Genomic DNA, 13,326 nt, shown 5'->3' on the forward strand with positions numbered 1-13,326 from the left:
CATCGACTTGGTTGATGGGAGCAGATGGGCGAGATTCTTGTGGTCAGCGAGGGAATGGCGATTCAGCAGCTTAGCCCTCTGGGCTAGAGTCATTTCATTCATGATTTCTTTAGGGCTACGGCCCCTGTATCATCTTATGATTTCTTACCCTACACTCTTTGTTAGAATGGTATCTGTTTTATGTCGGCATCGTGGTGTGCTAGGTTGTAGGGGTTGCGTTAAGGACCCCAAGACTACGCTGCTATACTTTATTGCATGACGTTTCCTTTAATTTCGTGTATAAATTAAATGGGACGTTACATTTATGGTATCAGAGCGGTCATTCCTTAGGTCTGTGGACTTGGGTTGTCCGCTTAGTTTCTCTGTGTATCTCTGAGTGTTTAGTTAAAATTCTTGTCTTTATCAAGTCTAACCAAGTGATTTTCTGTGTGCCAGTGGACTATGGCACCTCCTCGTCGAGCTTCTCAATCATCCTAGGGGGACGCACCAGATATCGCCAGAGCCATAGAGGCAATGGTAGCACCTATGGCGCAGCAGAGTGCTGCGATGATGCAACAACATGAGGCATCCATGCAGCGACAGGCGGCGTCGCTTGAGCAGCAGCAGGTTGTGATGCAGCAGATGGAGGCTGCGAGAGTAGCTGTTGAGGATGCTCATCGGCAGCACATGGAGGCCCTCCGTCAGTTGGAGGAGAACAGGGTGGCTGCCCCTGTGTTCGGTCCTGAACCACGACCTGCAGTCAGGGAGTGGAGCCTGGAGGACTTTCTGAAACATCACCCGACGAAGTTTAACGGGAAGACTAGTCCTGATGTCGCAGACCAAAGGCTGAAGGACCTGGAACGCATCTATGATGTGAAGATGTGCCCTGCAGAGAACAGGTTGGCGTTCTCTGTGTACATGCTCACGGGAGAGGCGGAGCATTGCTGGAGCAGCACCAGATCCATCCTGGAGGAGAGGGATGAGCCCGTGTCATGGGAGACTTTCAGGGAGAGATTCCTATCAGAGTACTTTCCTGACAGCATCCGGTACGCCAAGGAGGTGGAATTCCTCTAGTTGACCCAGGGAGGGAAGACAGTAGCTGAGTACGCTGAGAGGTTCAAGCATCTCAGCCGCTTCTATACACTGCCACCGGATGAGGAGTGGAGATGCCGTAAGTTTGAGAACGGTCTCAGAGGGGATATTCGCTTGATGGTGGCACCTTTGTCCATCAAGGACTTTGCTGCTCTGGTAGAGAAGGCCAGAGTGATGGAGAAGATGAAGCGTGAGGTGGAAGGTCAGCGCCCACAACAGCCACAACCGCCCCAGAGGATCGGTGGACCATCTGGGTCCAGGCCTAGACATGAGGAGAGGAGGAGACCATATGATAAACCACACCATCAATCTCAGGGGTCTAGTGTTATACATGTGGAGGATCCCACGCGAGGTATGCTTGTCCACGTAGGGAGGGTTACCGTAGGTGCAACAATTGTGGCAAGGAAGGCCACTTTGGGAGAGATTGCCCCAACCTTTCTAGGGCAACGACACGCCCTCCAGTTCAGGCACCCTAGCAGCATGAGGGGAGGGACAGAGGCCACAGGCCTTAGGCGACGGGCAGAGTAAATGCCATGACCGGAGCAAAGGCTGCAGGCTCAGGTAATCTTGTTATAGGTCGATGCATGATAGCGGGTGAATCTTTATGTGTGTTGTATGATTCTGGAGCGACACACTCCTTTGTGTCAATTGCTTGTGTGGAGCGTCTGGGTCTGCCGGTGTGCGAGCTGCATTGTGAACTTGCAGTATCTACTCCGGCGTCGGGTTTGGTCAAGACGTCGTCCTTGTGTGCTAGGCTTCCAATAGAGGTAGAGGGACGCAGATACAGGGTGAACTTAATCTGCCTACCTCTGCAGGAGTTGTAGGTGATCTTAGGAATGGATTGGCTCTCTGCCAATCGCATTCTGATAGACTGTCGGGAGAAGAAGTTGTTGTTTCCCGACTCAGAGGAGCCAGAGTTGGTGTCTTCCCAGGGTGTTATGCGGGAACTACAGGACGGTGCGCAGTGTTACATGATCTTCACGCATATGGAGATGGAGAGAGGAGAGGCAACGTCAGTGATACCGGTTGTCCAGGACTTTGTGGATGTGTTTCCGGAGGAGGTACCAGGGTTGCCTCCCAGTAAAGAGGTGGAGTTCTCTATTGATCTAGTCCCAGGAACAGGCTCGGTCTCGATGGCCCCATATCGCATGGCTCCGGCAGAGTTGGTAGAGCTCAAGAAACAGATAGAAGACCTGATGGAGAAACAGTTCATCTGACCCAGCACTTCACCTTGGGGAGCACCGGTGTTGTTGGTGAAGAAGAAGGACGGGAGTTCGCGTCTGTGGGTGGACTACAGGCAGCTGAACAAGATGACTATCAAGAACAAGTATCCGCTCCCGAGGATTGACGACTTGATGGATCAGTTACATGGGTCATCAGTGTTCTCGAAGATAGATCTGCGATCAGGTTACCACCAGATTTTGGTAAAGGCTGATGATGTACAGAAGACAGCCTTCAGATCCACGTATGGCCACTACGAGTATGTGGTTATGCCTTTTGGCGTGACCAACGCCCTAGCGGTGTTCATAGACTACATGAACAGAATCTTCCGACCTTTTCTAGATAAATTTGTCGTAGTCTTCGTAGACGACATCCTTATCTATTCCAGGACTGAGGAGGAACATGCAGAACACCTGAGGTTGGTGCTTGGTGTTTTGAGAGAGAAGCAGCTGTATGCCAAGTTGTCCAAGTGCGAGTTCTGGATGGATGAAGTTCAGTTTTTGGGGCACCGCCTAAGGGATTGCAGTGGACCTGGCAAAGGTCGAGGCAGTGGTAAAGTGGGAAAGTCCCAAGTCGGCCACAGAGATCAGAAGCTTTGTGGGGTTAGCGGGCTACTATAGGAGATTCATAGAGGGATTCTCCAAGATAGTGGCGCCTCTGACTTTGCTTACCCGGAAAGACCAACCCTTCACTTGGACGGACACGTGTGAGGAGAGCTTTCAAGAGTTAAAGAGGAGATTGACGAGTGCCCCTATATTGGTAATTCCGGATGTGGGGAAACCGTTTGAAGTCTACTGCGACACGTCTCATCTTGGGCTTGGTTGTGTTTTAATGCAAGAAAAGAAGGCAGTGGCATATGCTTCGAGGCAGCTTAAGATACATGAGTGTAACTATCCCACTCATGACTTAGAGTTGGCGGCTATAGTTTTTGCCTTGAAAATCTGGAGGCACTATCTTTATGGTGCACAGTTTCGAGTGTTCAGCGACCACAAGAGTTTAAAGTATTTGTTTGACCAGAAGGAGCTGAACATGAGACCGAGGAGGTGGATGGAATTCCTCAAGGATTATGACTTCGAGCTCCTATATCACCCGAGGAAGGCAAATGTGGTGGCAGATGCCCTGAGTAGAAAGACGGTACATACGGCACATCTCATGATAAAAGAGGTAGAGCTACTAGAGAAGTTCAGAGACATGAGGATACAGGTGGAGTTGGGGTCCGAGTCCATTGGGTGTAGTACTCTTACTATATCTAGTGACTTCTTGGGCTCAATCAGAGAGAGGCAGTTATTGGATGCCAGTCTGAACAGAGTTAGAGAACAGATTGGATCAGATGAGGCTAGGGATTTTGTTTTGGGTGAGGATGGTATACTGCGGTTTCAGGGCAAGGTATGCGTACCTGATGACGCAGAGGTGAGAAAGTTGATTCTTGAGGAAGGACACAAGAGTCGTTTTAGCTTGCATCCTGGCATGACTAAGATGCACCAGGACCTCAAGGAAACTTTCTGGTGGCAGGGGATGAAGAAGGATGTGGCTCAGTTTGTATCCACCTGTCTGACGTGTCAGAAGGCGAAGGTGGAGCATCAGAGATCAGGTGGCGTTCTACAGTCGTTGGAGGTACCGGTGTGGAAATGGGACAGCATCTCGATGGACTTCGTGACTCATCTTCCACGGACTTTTAGAGGACATGACACCATCTGGGTGATAGTAGATCGACTGACCAAGAGTGCACACTTTTTGGCGATGAACTTCAGGATGTCCATGGCCAAGTTGGCCCAGTTGTACATTAAGGAGATAGTAAGACTTCATGGGGTCCCCTCGAGCATAGTTTCCGACAGAGATCCATGGTTCACATCACGGTTTTGGCAGACGCTGCAGAGTGCTATGGGTAGCAAGCTCACCATGAGTTCAGCTTATCACCCTCAGACCGATGGTCAGTCTGAGAGGACGATCCAGTCATTAGAGGATTTGTTGAGAACTTGCATATTGGATCATCTGGGCACTTGGGACGAGGTATTGCCTTTGATAGAGTTCACCTATAACAACAGCTTTCACGCGAGCATTGGCATGGCGCCATACGAGGCTCTTTACGGCAGGAGGTGTAGGACTCCTCTTTGCTGGTATCAGGATGGGGAAGCCGTGTTGGTTGGACCCGAGTTGTTAGAACAAACCACCGAGAAGGTGAGGATGGTGAGAGATAGGATGTTGGCGTCTCAGAGTAGGCAGAAGGCCTATGCGGATCGCAGGAGGAGGCCTTTGGAGTTTGCAGCGGGAGATCATGTGTTCTTGAGGGTGACCCGAACCACGGGAGTGGGAAGGGCTCTCCGCTCAAGGAAGCTCTCGCCCAAATTCCTAGGCCCATATCAGATCACGAGGAGGATCGGCCCGGTGGCCTACGAGATAGGTTTACCCCCACAGTTGGCGAACCTTCATCCGGTGTTTCATGTGTCACAGCTGAGGAAGTATGTATTCGACCCGACCCACGTGTTGGAGGCTGAGGATATACAGATCAGGGAGGATCTCACAGTGGAAGTACCACCTATCGCTCTAGAGGATAACAAGGTTGAGGAACGTCGTGGGAAGACCGTTAGTCTTGTCAAAGTTATCTGGGTTCGGAGGACGGGTGACCCGACGTGGGAGTTAGAGGAGGACATGAGAAAATCACATCCACATCTGTTTACCTAGTGAGTCTTTATTTTCGAGGTCGAAAATTTTCTTGTTGGGGAGAATGTAAGGCCCTTTATATTTTTCCTGCCCTAAAGTTTAGTGGGTTGCCCTTGTAAGTGGGCCTAAGGCCGGCCCAACGTATAAGTCCCTAGGTCTGCCCTAATTCCACACTCACTCTCACTATTGCAGAAACTCCACAGCCGTCACCTTCTCCTTCCGCACTAGAGCTCTGCTAGGGTTCCTCCCCAAGTCTCTCGAGCTAGCTCCGAATCAGTTTCTACTCCACGTAAGTACCCCTCTAGACCACCGGAGTTTCCTTTTTACTTTCACTTGTATTTTCGCAGTTAGGGTTTAGTACTAATCTGCCTTGTTCCGTGCATTTCCGGTTTTCAGCTCCGAATCAGTCTTTTGGTGTTGTCTTGGCTGTTCTTGAGTGAGTTACTGATTGCATGGATAAATCCTTCGTTTTGGTGTGATTAAATGCTTTATATGCTTGGTTAGTTCGATATACATGGCTGTTGCAGTGAAGAACAGTGGCGAGACCTGTTAATCTCGCCCAAGCGAGTCAATCTCGCCTAGGCGAGATGAAACAGGGAGCTCGCCTAGGACTATTGCACGAAAGGTCGCCCAGGCGACCTGCTCGAACTTTTGAGCGAGGGAACACCTCGCCCAGGCGAGAGGGGTCTCGCCTAAGCGAGATCCTATGATGTTCCCTGAGTGCCCCATCGAACCCTCGCCTAGGCGAAGGGGGGGCTCACTTGAGCGAGCACGTCTCGCCTGAGCGAGACCCCTCAGCCTGAGCGAGGGAGTGGGCGAGGCAGTGCGCTGTTTGGGTGTTTGTTTATTCTTGGATGATTAATATTGGCTTGGGTGTGAATTGTATGATGAGGAACATGTATATAATGGAGTATTATGCGTGCTTGGCATGAATCGTGAATTTTGTATGACGGGTTGGGTATGTTATTGGCATGTGAAAGGTATGAGAGGTTTGTAACTAAAGGAACACGTTAATGATACGAGATGATGCCCTAGATTCATGGGGTGGTGATGATCAGATGCATGAATCCAAAATGTGAGGTGTGTGAGGAACAAAATCTCAGGGAAGGGTATGGAATTGCAAACATGATCTTTGATGTTCTCCTACTGCTGTTTTATAAATGTTGGTCTGTGTCAGCGTGTAATTCCTTGGGGTCTCTAGGTGAGACCTTCGGGGCTACGCTTCAGTGGTCGGGACGTAATCCCATGGCCCCTGATTGTGGGTGTCCATGGTGGTGCCCCATCTGTATAACTAAGTAAGGATTCAAGGTAAGGATTGTATCCTGACACTCTAAGGGGCCAGTTAGTCTCACATAGAGCGGACTGAATCCTGTGGTGAGAGTAGCAAGAGGCCTGAAATTCATTAAGGGCTAACCTTGTGGCGAGGGAGAATTGATTTATCGTGACATTTGTAACACATAGCTCGGGGATGAGCAGCTCAGGTTCGAGCAGAGGTATCCCCCACAAGTGCAAGCATCTGCTGAATCCGACTAAGTTATACGTATCCGGATGAGTCGAGTCGAGTCGTAGTGTATTGAATGAAGAGTCATAACATGTTTGGTTGTTATATGGATATGAGATGGTGAAAATATATTCAACTGTATGATGAATATGTGTTGGCTCTAGCTTACCCGTTTTGTTGCATGGTTGTGTTGTTTGTGGCTGTTCTTCTTTCTTGCGATGATCATCAACTTGGTTCATGGGAGCAGATGGGCGAGATTCTCGTGGTCAGCAAGGGAATGGAGATTCAGCAGCTTAGCCCTCTGGGCTGGAGTCATTTCATTCATGATTTCTTTAGGGCTACGGCCCCTGTATCGTCTTATGATTTCTTACCCTACACTCTTTGTTAGAATGGTATCTGTTTTATGTCGGCATCGTGGTGTGCTAGGTTGTAGGGGTTGCGTTAAGGACCCCAAGACTACGCTGCTATACTTTATTGCGTGACGTTTCCTTTAATTTCGTTTATAAATTAAATGGGACGTTACAGAAATGACATGGAAATGATGTGGCAATGATGTGGCAAGTCTCTTCCACTAAATATTAATGTCCAAGCTCCAAAATTTGCTTCACCCAAATACCTAAAAATAATTAAAAACAAAAATTAGGCCAAATAATGTGAAATTAGTCCAAATTCAGAATAGTGGCCTAATAAAGCCCAACAGATGAAAAACACTCTAATGATGAACAATTAAGCACTAATCAACTGTCTAATGGGTACACAAAGGCTAGTGAAATGGAAGAAAATAATGACTCATCAAAATCGATCGCACTTACCCTTTTGCACTCCTGGGCAAAATTAAAGAGTAAAGCAAAGCAAGGACATCACAAACATAACAAGAGAGACAAAAAGACACAAGACAAATAGACACATGACAAACGGACTCGACACAGAAAAATGGAAACACATCTAACACAGAAGGATTCAAAGCTGCAAGGTATCCGTGAACATCATCCAAGCAGTTCAAAACATGTCAAGTACTCAGTTCAACTTAAGGAGAGAATTGAAAGCAACATAACCTCACGAAATATGCACTGTATCACTCAAATCTCTAGGCTACTATTTACTCTCAAAGCACCCTTGGAAAACAAACATCAAACAGACTTGGCAAGCCTCTAGAACGAACAACCAAACCAGAAACACATGCAGGTCAAGATCAGAAGGACTTTTCAAGGTTGTAATGGGGCTGAGGACAAGGTGTGGAACATATGGATAAGTAGCTAAGCAACCAAGGAAATAGAGGAGCAATGGGGAATAAGTCTCAATCAATCATGAAAGTAATCCCAAACACTAACACTTCCAACTTCGGTTCTCACACAATGCTCAAATCCAAACTCCTTTTTATTTCTTTTCTTTATTCTCTTTTTTTTTCTTTTTGTTTTCTCTCTTTTTTTTTTCTTTTTTATTCTTTTTCTATACATACAAAGAACATGCAGAGAAACAACAATTTGGAAATCCCACTTTGGTGTACAAATGAGCAATTCCAAGAACCAACAACAAGTGCGCGCACAACCACACTTGTTGTGCGCGACCACACTTAATTGAGCACCCATTCCCAAAACAATTCCAAAGCTCCAAAATTTCCTAAGGTAGGAATAATCATGGTTTTTCAGGCTAAGGGCTTGTAATGAGCTGTAAAATAATGAAAGGGTATGCAGGCTCAAAAAGGGGTATCAACGGAAACAGTTCAAGGTAGGCTCATCTGGTTGTAGGCTCACAGAACAAAATTGCCTAAATCATATCCCAACATGCATGTGAATCAGAAAGGCATTCAGAAAGAGTCAAGTCAAGGCCACTGTGCAAGCATTCAAGAGGCATATATCACACAATCAAAGAACAGATAGTGGCTCAAATTCTTACAGAGGGTAAACTAATTCCAAAAGCAAGTTGACATGCAAAGACAAAGCAAGGATAACAGTTCACAGAATAACCAACAACTCATCCTCCAAAAGTGAAGTGAAGTGAGTGTCCCAAACAGAAAACAAAAACATCACACTAATTAACACAAATTAACAAAAATGAAACAAACAAACGGAAACAACAACAGACAGACAGACCTGGACAAGTGCAATAAAAGTAAAGAAGAAGGGGAAAGAAAACTCCCTGAATCATGGTGAAATAGTAGTGGGGTCAAGCAGGGAAGTTTCCTCCACAACAGTATCCACCAAGGCAAGATTGCTTAGGAATGGCTTTAGACGATGCCCATTCACTTTGAAGCTCTTATCGGTGGACTGGCTTTTGATTTAAACTGCACCATAAGGATAAACATTAGTAACAACAAAAGGACCAATCCACTTTGATCTCAACTTACCCCCCATGAGTCCAAGTCTGGAGTTATACAGTAAAACTTGCTGACCAACAACAAACTCCTTTCTAGCAATGGAGCTATCATGGAATCTCTTGGTCTTCTCCTTGTAGAACATAGAGTTCCGATATGCCTCTAAACGGATCTCATCCAACTCGTTCAACTGCAGCTTCCTTTCCTCCCCAGCTTGATCAAGAGAGAAGTTGCATGACTTGACAGCCCAGTAGGCTCGATGCTCTATCTCTACTGGAAGGTGGCATGGCTTACCAAAGACAACCCGATAAGGAGACATCCCTATAGGTGCCTTGTAAGCAGTCCTGTGAGCCCATAGAGCGTTCTCAAGTCTATTGCTCCAATCCTTCCTGTTGGGCTGCACAATCTTCTCCAAGATCCTCTTGATTTCTCTGTTTGAGATCTCGACTTGCCCATTAGTTTGGGGGTGATATGGTGTAGAATGTTTATGCACAACCCCGTACTTTTGAAGCAAAACCCCCAAGGATCTGTTGCAAAAATGGGTGCCTTGGTCACTAACAATAGCTCGAGGAACTCCAAACCTGCAAAATATGTGAGACCTAACAAAATCCACAACAACTCGAGCATCATTAGTTCTAGTGGCTTTGGCTTCCACCCATTTTGAAACATAATCAACAGCAAGCAAGATGTAAGTGAAACCAAAAGAGATAGGGAAAGGGCCCATGAAATCTATACCCTAGACGTCAAACACCTCACAAAATAGCATGGGTTGTTGAGGCATCTGTTGTCTCCAAGAAATGGCTCCTCTTGCTCGTTGGCATTCCTCACATGTGCTACAAATCCTCCACGCATCTTTGAAGATGGTGGGCCAATAAAATTTGCAATCTAGCACCTTACGAGCTGTCCTTTGTGTGCCAAGGTGACCACCAGGTGCAGATGAATGACAAAATTTGAGGACCGAGTCAATCTCATGGTCCGGAATGCATCTCCTGGTGCACATTTTCCACAGATAGGGGTCATCCCAAATGTAATACCTAGCATCGCTCTTGAGTTTATCACATTGAGCTCTGGATGCTAGGGGAGGAAAAACAGAAGCAGCAAGATAATTAACAATGTTAGCAAACCAAGGTGAGGAAGAAGTAGAGAGTGTCAACAAACTTTCATCGGGAAAGTCATCCCGGACCGTGAAGCATCATCAGTAGACCTCTCAATCCTGCTTAGGTGGTCTACAACCAGGTTTTGTGCTTCGCTCCTATCACGGATCTCCAAATCAAATTCTTGGAGCCAGAGCATCCATCTTATCAGTCGAGGTTTTGATTCTGCCTTCTTCAACAGGTACTTAAGAGCTGCATGGTCAGTAAACACAACAACAGGAGAACCAAGTAGATAAGATCGAAACTTTTCAAGTGCAAAAACTACCGCAAGGAGCTCTTTTTCTGTTGTGGTGTAATTTGATTGGGCAACATCTAATGTCCTGGAGGCGTAGTAAATTACCCTCGGCTGCTTATCAATCCTTTGAGCTAGAACAACCCCTAATGCATAGTTGGATGCATCACACATAAGCTCAAATGGGGCTGTCCAGTCGGGCGCCTGAATGATTGGAGTTGTGGTCAGGGCCTTCTTGAGGCAATCAAAAGCCTCTTTGCATCCTTCATCAAAGATGAAGTCAACATCCTTTTGCAATAGGTTGGACAGTGGGAGGGCCTTCTTACTGAAGTCTTGAATGAAGCGCCTGTAAAACCCTGCATGGCCAAGAAAAGAACGAACCTCTCGCACAGAAGAGGGGTAAGGCAATTGTGAAATAATTGAGATCTTGGCAGGGTCAACTTCAATGCCCTTTTTTGAAATTATGTGCCCCAATACTATGCCTTGTTCTACCATGAAATGACATTTCTCAAAATTGAGAACAAGGTTAGATTGGATGCACCTATTTAAAACTCTGTCCAAACTATCCAAATATGCATCAAATGAGGACCAATATACAGTAAAGTCGTCCATAAACACCTCTATGCATTTTTCAAGAAAATCGCTAAAAATGCTAAGCATGCACCGCTGGAATGTGCAAGGGGCATTGCATAGGCCAAACGGCATCCTCCTATAGGCAAAAGTGCCAAAGGGGCAGGTGAATGTGGTTTTCTCTTGGTCCTTAGGTGCAATGTGAATTTGAAAATAACCAGGAAACCCATCAAGAAAGCAATAGTGGGACTTACCTGCCAAGCGTTCAAGCATCTGATCAATAAAAGGCAGGGGGAAATGGTCTTTTCTGGTTTCTTGGTTTAGCCTTCTGTAGTCAATGCAAACCCTCCAACTGTTTTGCACTCTTGTTGGAATTAGCTCCTCTTTTTCGTTCTTGACTACAGTGAGGCCAGTCTTCTTTGGAACAACATGGATGGGGCTAACCCACTGACTGTCAGAAATGGGGTAGATGATCCCAGCTTGTAGAAGCTTGGTCACCTCCTTCTTTACAACATCCGAGATGACAGGGTTGAGTCGCCTCTGTGGCTATCTCACTGGCTTTGCTCCATCTTCCAACAATATCCTGTGCATGCATGTTGATGGGCTAATACCAGGGATGTCAGCTAATGTCCATCCAATTGCCTTCTTATGCTTTTTTAGAACGTGCAACAACCTCTGCTCTTGTTCAGCAGTGAGGGAGGTGGAAATGATGACAGGCAGTTTGTCCTCCTCCTCTAAGTAGACATACTTGAGGTTGTCTGGCAGTGGTTTTAACTCTTGAGTACTGGACGCTGGCTGAATATCAAGAACCAGAAGGGAGGGAGAAATAGGTTCCACAGCTTGTACCTAAGCATAACAATCAGATGCATGTGTACTTCCTGCAACATGGTTAGTGCAACCTGATTGTATAACATCAAAGTGAATAGGTACAACATCCAGAGAGTCAAACTCATTAGATTCAATATTATCCACATGATATTCAGCATCATCAGAATCAGAATCAGAATTAGAATCAAGAACATCAATGCATGCAAATTCAGATAACTCAGACACGGATGAATGTTTTAATGTATGCAAAGAGTGGAAATCAGAAATCAATCCATCAACAACATCATCAATAATATCCACGTGAAAAACAAAATGATCCTCAGAAGGATGTTTCATGGCATCCAGAATGTTGAATCGCACAACAATATCATCAAACTCCATGGACAAAGTACCTGCATGGACATCAATTTTGGTTCATGCAGTTTTCAAAAATGGTCTGCCTAAAATGATTGGTGCAGAACCATGTGAAAATCCCTCTTCCATGTCAAGAATGTAAAAATCAGCTAGGAAAATCAATTCACCGACACGAACCAAAACATCATCAACCAAACCTGCGGGGTGGGCAACACTTCTATTTGCCAACTGAATCACCACACCCGTAGGTTGCAGGGGTCCAAGAGAAAGAGATTTAAAAATAGATAGAGGCATAACATTTATTGAAGCACCAAGATCAAGCATTGCATTTTCAAATTTATTGTTACCTATGATGCAAGGTACACAAAATGTACCTGGGTCCTTGCACTTCTCAGGAATCTGAGGAACAGATTTACCTATCAATGCTGACACGTTTCTGCCCATGCTGATCTTTTCGTTTCCCTTTAGCCTCCTCTTGTGCGTGCAAAGCTCCTTCAAGAACTGAGGGGTATCCACTGGTGTAGAAGAAGAAGCCTGTTGTTGCAATGCTGGGCAAGAGTCTGTAAAATGATCAACAGATGTACAAAGGCCACAAACTCTTGCAGTTGGAGCTCTCTGATTGGAAGTAAGTTGATTGACCAGTGTAGTAAGAGCATCAATCTTACTTTCCAACTTCTTTGTGTACTCGGCTGCTCCTACATCATGAACACCTCTAACAACTATGGCATCACTCCTTGTGCCAAATTGTTGAGAATTTGAAGCCATGTTCTCTATCAGTTGTCTGGCTGCAGCTGGGATTATGTTACCAAGGGCACCACCACTTGCGACATCAATCATATTTCGATCCATGTGGTGCAAGCCTTTATAAAAATACTGCAGGAGGAGATGTTCAGAAATCTGATGGTGTGGACAGCTTGAACAGAGATTCTTGAACCTCTCCCAATACTCATAAAGGGTCTCCCCAGATTGCTGCTTGATGCCAGAAATCTCCTTTCGTATGGCTGTTGTCCTTGAAGCAGGAAAGAACTTGGCAAGGAACAATCTCTTCAGGTCATCCCAGCTTGTGATGGACCTGGGTGCTAGGTAGTACAGCTAGTCTTTCGCATTACCCTCCAAAGAATGAGGGAAAGCCTTCAAGTATACATGGTCCTCTTGTACATCTGCAGGCTTCATGGTGGAACAGACGATATGAAACTACGTCAAGTGTTTGCACGGGTCCTCACCTGCAAGACCATGAAACTTTGGCAACAAGTGTATCAAACCAGTTTTCAGCACATATGGAACCTCCTCCTCAGGGTATTGTATGCATAAACTATCATAAGTGAACTCTGGTGCAGTGAGCTCACTCATGGTTCTCTCATGAGGTGGAGGAGGTTGAGCCATGTTATCAGTATGAAAATGCTCAGAATATATAGTATGC

The 13,326-nt window shown here is 46.0% G+C and overlaps 1 non-coding gene across 1 annotated transcript; it reads left to right on the forward strand.

Moving 5' to 3' along the window:
• Positions 1 to 12,800: 12,800 nt before the first annotated feature.
• Positions 12,801 to 12,909, forward strand: LOC114171367 (small nucleolar RNA R71). The gene has a single exon (XR_003601450.1). It is a non-coding gene; the product is annotated as a small nucleolar RNA R71 (small nucleolar RNA).
• Positions 12,910 to 13,326: the final 417 nt, after the last annotated feature.

This window comes from Vigna unguiculata, chromosome 11, assembly GCF_037176805.1.
Source record: "Vigna unguiculata cultivar grain cowpea cultivar isolate G323 ecotype 2 chromosome 11, ASM3717680v1, whole genome shotgun sequence".
NCBI lineage: Eukaryota > Viridiplantae > Streptophyta > Magnoliopsida > Fabales > Fabaceae > Vigna > Vigna unguiculata.